Source organism: Phytophthora infestans, genomic scaffold, assembly GCF_000142945.1.
Source record: "Phytophthora infestans T30-4 supercont1.259 genomic scaffold, whole genome shotgun sequence".
Classification (NCBI taxonomy): domain Eukaryota; phylum Oomycota; class Peronosporomycetes; order Peronosporales; family Peronosporaceae; genus Phytophthora; species Phytophthora infestans.
Genome location: NW_003303500.1, coordinates 40,018 through 46,028, shown reverse-complemented (window position 1 = coordinate 46,028; position 6,011 = coordinate 40,018).

Below are 6,011 nucleotides of genomic sequence, written 5' to 3'. Positions count from 1 at the left end.
TACGAGCAACCCGCCGCTGCTCTTCGCCGATTCGAGAGTGCGAAGACTCTCAGGGGCTAAGTCCCCGTGGTACGCGCCACCCGCGCACCCATCTCGAAGACTTAGTTCCTCCCCAGTAGGGCGCCCCGCCCCTACTGGTTCCCTGCGTTCCCCTGTCCCCGGGATCCTGGCTTCTGCCAGCGACCCTTGAGGACGGGCTTGGGGAAGGACCGTCTGCGGAGTCTTTCCGCGGGGCAGTCACGCTTGAAGTGGCCCATCTTCCCACAGCGGAAGCAGCGGATGTCACGCTGTTCGGCGGACCCGAGTTCCATGGGAACTGGTCCGTTGGGGCTTGTTCGACTGGGAGCCGACAAGGAACTCCAAGGCCACGCTGAGGCCGGCGTACGCGCCTGGCGATGGCTGTACTCTTCTTGAAGAGCCACTTGAATCGCCTTCAAGGGTGCTTGACTGCACCCGGAACAGCTGAGTGCGTGCGGGGCCGACTCGAAGGCCGTCCATGAACACATTCATCTTGATGTGTTCGTTGAGTGGGTTTCCCACTAGGGACGCCGTGAGCTCCCGTATCTCTTGCACATACTCGTGCAGTTCGCGCCTCCCTTGTTTACACGCGAGGAAGCTGGCGGTACTCGTAGTTCGCCGGGAGGAATGCGGCTCGGAGCTGTTCGCACAGCTGAGCCCAGGATGTGAAACATCCAGGGGATGTTGCTTCCCGTGTGTACACCCGACTCTTAGCACGGCCGCTAAGGTTGGAGAGTGCAAAAGCAACGCGCAGTTGCTCGGTCGAGATCAGAGCCGCGTCCATCGCGAGCTCTACTTCTCGGACCCAGAAGTGAAGGTTCTCGCCTTCCTTCCCTTCATACGGCTTAACCTTCAGGCGTATTGGCTTCGGGTGAGGCGGATTTGCTTCCGCCGCCGGAGCCTGCAGGTTCTCCCGCACATGCGCGATGAGGCCCTGCTCGTACGCGTCGAATGCATTGACGCGCTCGAGCTGCTCAGCCGGTGTTGACACCACCAAGCTCTGCAGGACCTCCATCCCGAAGATGCCTGCCATCTTCCGAACCGACTCGAGCTGAGAGTCGTTCAAATGGGAGAAGTCGTTCCTATCCATGGCAACGAGCTTCGGAGAGGTTCAGGTAGTCTACCCGCGGTGGCGTGGATTGACCAACAAGTGCTACCAAGTGGGACGGGGTCACACAGCACCTTGCGCTAGAGGAAGTTATCTTCCGAGAGTATACAAACTCTCAGTGAACGCCAGTTCACAGGTCCCTTCTTTAATTAAAGAGAGCGAAGTGACCTAAATAAGGTAGATTGTAAACTGAGTATATTTATAGGTAGGTTAAGTTTGGGTTTAATACAAACTATTAGTAACCTATAGAAATGCAATGTCATTTAGCCAATGGTTGGCTTTGAACGACCTTGGTACCTTGTACCAAATATCCCGGAGTATGACGTGTCATACTCCTGAAGTGTGAAGTGTCACACTTCATGTAACCAGGGTACACTTAGGGCTACGTACCCCGTTACAAAGTAAGTCAACGAAATCGCGGTTCTATTCAAAAATGAGCACACGTTGATGTTGTGATCGGCGAGAGTCGTGCGCTGCGTAGCTACCATGCTTCCTGAAAGACCCAAGTCGCGTTCAATCTCACACGAAGACGATGGAATTGCGTACAGCACTTTGACGGCTTTTGGATTTATTAGGCTCCTTGGTGCTCAAGTCTTTGCCAAAATTCGAGAACTGTTTCTCTAGGCGTGCTGTCACTTGAACGTTCAACATCAACATGATCTTCCATCCACCTATCCAGGTCCTCTTCTGCACGTCGATCACGATGGTTTGTAGCTGGTCTCCTCGCTGGTCTAGACGCAAATTCCGCTTCTAACCTACTGACTCGCGTCACCGAGGGAGCGAGAGGAATCTCCACGACATCTGCGGACCCAATGACCGCTGTGAGTAGCTCCAGTAGCTTGCTTCGTATTTTTGCATTAACATCATTTTTTTTTCTCTCAACAGCTTTTTCCCGGAATTGCCATGCTGTCGACAAGACGATATTATCACACGATCCAGACTCCTTTCAGTGTGTTTGTAGATGGGATGAAGTTTCAGTTGCATCTCCATAATGAACGCGCATTTTGCGAGCTTGGTATCGTTGTAGTATCTGCTGAAGAAGCGTTGGTCTAGTGCTTCTCGTAGGAGAAGTCGTGTCTTAGCTGCAAGAGGCGTGAGGTCACTTGCAGCTATCCACCGAGGGTTTTCATCAGTCGACGTGTAGTGTGGTAGAGCATGATCAGGATTGAGATCTTCAATACGAGCTCAAACCAGTTTCACTAACACTTCAACCTGCATGGGGCGCTCAGCCTGACAAATTCGTTTTATCTCTCCAATTTGCTTCAGCACTGAGAGGACATGTTTTAAAGCGTCATGGCGGTTCGCGAGTGGGAACTCCGGTGGCTTTGCCTGCGCGAAGCGCTTGACGAGCTCGCTCTTCATACCACGCAGTGATCGCCGGCCATTTCAAAAGTATGCTCTCCAAAACATTTGGCAGGCTCAAAAACCGAGACGTTGAGTATCCCACGAGTCGAGTGGAGGCCCTTTCACCTTAGACTTACACAGCTCATAAAAAAAATTCCCATTGTTGAAACGTGCTTAATTTGAAATGTAGTTCACGCAATTTTTGCTACAAAGTCTGCCATTGCAGGATTCTCGGCGGCGCTTGCTGCGCCATTCACACCGCACGAAGCTTTTGCGGCCGCGTGAGCCATGTGAGCGAAGCACCACTCCCAGTTCAAGTTCAACTCCTTACGCAACATAGACGCCACGTCTCCCCCAGCATCACTACACCTTTGCCAATTCAAAGTGGCTGTAGTGCAATTCAAAGTGGTTACTGTCAAAAAGTAAAAAAAGAAAAAATGTAAAAAATCACAATAAAAGTATATATTTTATTTTTAATCCAGAGCAAAGTGGTGTTTGTCCAGCTCAAAACGGATTACTTTCCGTACTCCATTGGCTCGCTTCTCTTCGCAGCGGCGACTGCATGCGCACAGTAACGCGCCATTCTGTTGACCAGCCTGACTGTCATACACGGCATGCAATGGTCAGCAGCCTTCTCCAGTAGCTGCATTCGACTCTTGCTCATCTGGCCGCGAGGAGCGCTGAGCATCTCGTCGTGGCTCAGAGCAAGGAAGCTTTTTATTTTAGCTTTTGGCACGCTAAAGCAACCTACAATAAATTACAGTAAAGTACATGGCAGTACCATTTTAGCATGAATACAAACAATAACAAGACGGAAACGTACCTTCAATTGGGTTGCACATTAAAGAATACGGGCCCAAGCGTAGTAGCACCAAATCGCTCCGCTCCCTCACCAAGTCTTCAGTCTGGCTGTGTGCTGGGGCATTGTCCAGCACAATTACAATCGGTTTTCCCAGGAATTCCGTTTGATAGACTTCATTCGCTTTGACAGCTTCGTAGATAGCATCCACAAAATCAGCGTTGGCCTGCATCTTGATGCTTCCACGCTGCGTCTTGTAGTGCACGAGGCCAATTTCGGTAGATACCGCGCACTGAACTTGTAAATTCTTTCCTTTGAAGCTGGAAGCTTCACAACCGCGCGCTCTCCTTCACGTGCCCTACTCTGGAGACGCTTGCAGTACAAATTGAAGTTGGTTTCGTCATAGTAGACGATGAAAGAACCCGCTTGGCCATGCCTCAGTAGTTGATCAGCAAACACACGCCTTTTTCAATGTTCTCTTCATTGTTGCATGTTGCGGGCTCGATCCGCACCTACATTTGTCAATTACATGCATAAGAAGTTAGTATAAATACCAAAATAAAATAGCAGCACCGTGTATTACCTGTTTCATCGTGTACATTTTTCCACAAAGCTTTTGCCTAATTAGAGACGCGCTCAGCTTCACACCAAAGTCAAATAGAAGCATGTCTTGTAGCTGCACCAGCGTGTAGAGACAGCTCTCCTCCACTTAGCCTACGAGTGGCGCCTCCATGGCTGGAGTGCACTTTACGTTTACCTCTCGTGCTCCTCCTCTCGCCTTCACCTCCGGGGATCCCCTAGCCACAATACGACGGGCAGTAGTGGCAGGGATCCCGATGTGAAAGGCAACCAGCAGCCAATCGCGGTCCTGTTTGTAGGCATCAAGGACGCGTGATCGCGCCACCACCGTATGCTTCGGCTCGGTTGGCATCTTGCCTGCTGATTTGGTTGTAATGTTGGTTTTGTAGTGTGCTCTAGGTGAGGCTTTCACAGCCACCACTTTGCTCTGGACTCCTGCCACTTTGATCTAAAGACAAAATTTTAAAAATAATTATGAAATATTTGTTTTACTTCAGCTACTTCACACCACTTTGAACTGCACTACGGCCACTTCGAATTGGCAAAGGTGTAGTAGCGCCATAGAAGCTGTGTAATTTTAAATTAAAGTCCTCAAACATGTGCTCCAGCCAGGCTTTAAATGGTTTCATGATACCGCCGTCACGATCTCCATATGCTGGGTTGAAGTTCCTTGTACCGAATAGAACATAATAAAACTGCCACTGTTTGTCCACGAGGTAGACTCTCAGCCCGAGGAACTTCACTGCTGTCGTCTTGCACGTCCAAAAAAAATCCGCGACCAGAGTAAAATTCGAATACGATTCTTTGTTTTCCTCAAGAAAATTAATTACTTCGCTTCTCGTCGACGAATACAGCTCAGCAATCAGTTCCGCCACTCTCTTTGCGTTAATCATGGACTTCATCTCGTCCTTCACCAGCAGCGCGTTCATAAGCTTCGTCTCTTCATATTCACCAAATCGAAACGGTAAGTTGTTGTTGATTATCTGTAGAGTCTGCAGAAGAAAGTGTAACCGGGTCGGATTTCTCGAGTATAACACCGATAATTGCAAGTGCTCGATGTCTGCATCACGCTTGCGCTTGGTTGCAAGCACCGACTTCGTTTTAGGAGAGCTTATTTTGTGAAGCCGATTCAGGTGTTTGGACGCCATAGTAGTTTTCCCATTATGTAATTTGATCAAATTGCGCTCTGGTATCCGACTGCCCTCATCAGCTAAGCACGCCCAGGCAAGTACATTCTTCCCATTCTCCGCATATTCGACGCGCACACCCCATTTGAAAATGAAGGAAGTCTCAGTAGGACGCGGCCGGACCACATTAAATGGACCGCGCGCTTCAAAGCTCTCCACTGCCTGTCGAACTGCAGCAGGGGGGTCGGCCATAATTGCAGTAGCGAACACGACGAGACTGTGCGGCTCTAGTCTTGCGGCAATGAACCGTAGCTTGACCTCACTAACGAGGATACAGTATCTGGAGCAGTGCTAGACGTGGGCCACAGCGCGAATTGGAACGAAGCTCGTAATTTTTCAGTGCCTTCAAAGATTCTGTCAATATCTACCAATCAAGTGCGCTAAGAACGAGCACGTGATACGCACTTATTTCCGAGAGAATTTTGAATGAATACCGGGGTGAAAAAATCCAAAACTGCTCGTTGCTCTCGTACTTAGTCGGAAAGAACACGAAAGTTGTGGTTTTCAAGAAGGAGCATCATCTGATTTTTTTTTGGGTCCCCCTACCCCGTATTTGTCCGAGGCTTGCATGTGTGGATACTGCAGTACCGGTTATGATTGCTAAAAACACATGTAAAACCGTTACCCATCATTCATTAAAGGGTAAATACTACTACAGTATTATACTTCATACTATTAATTTACTAGCCGAGCGCCGCCGCTACGCGGCGATAGGTTAGGTTTAGTTCTACTTGTTTTGGCCTTCCTGGCTCCGCTGGGATAAATATTAAAAAAACGCTAAGCCCCTATGCGCCTCGATATTTTAATTTCATTAATCCGTGCTTACCCGATTAAAAATAGTTGGTATAATGACCTTGAATCATAATTCTTACTACAACCTCTTTGTTATTGTTGGCTAAATCACTGTATCTTCATCTTCCACAAAAATCACCTGCACTCTAAATAAAATTTATGCAAACGCTACATTAATTTAGCG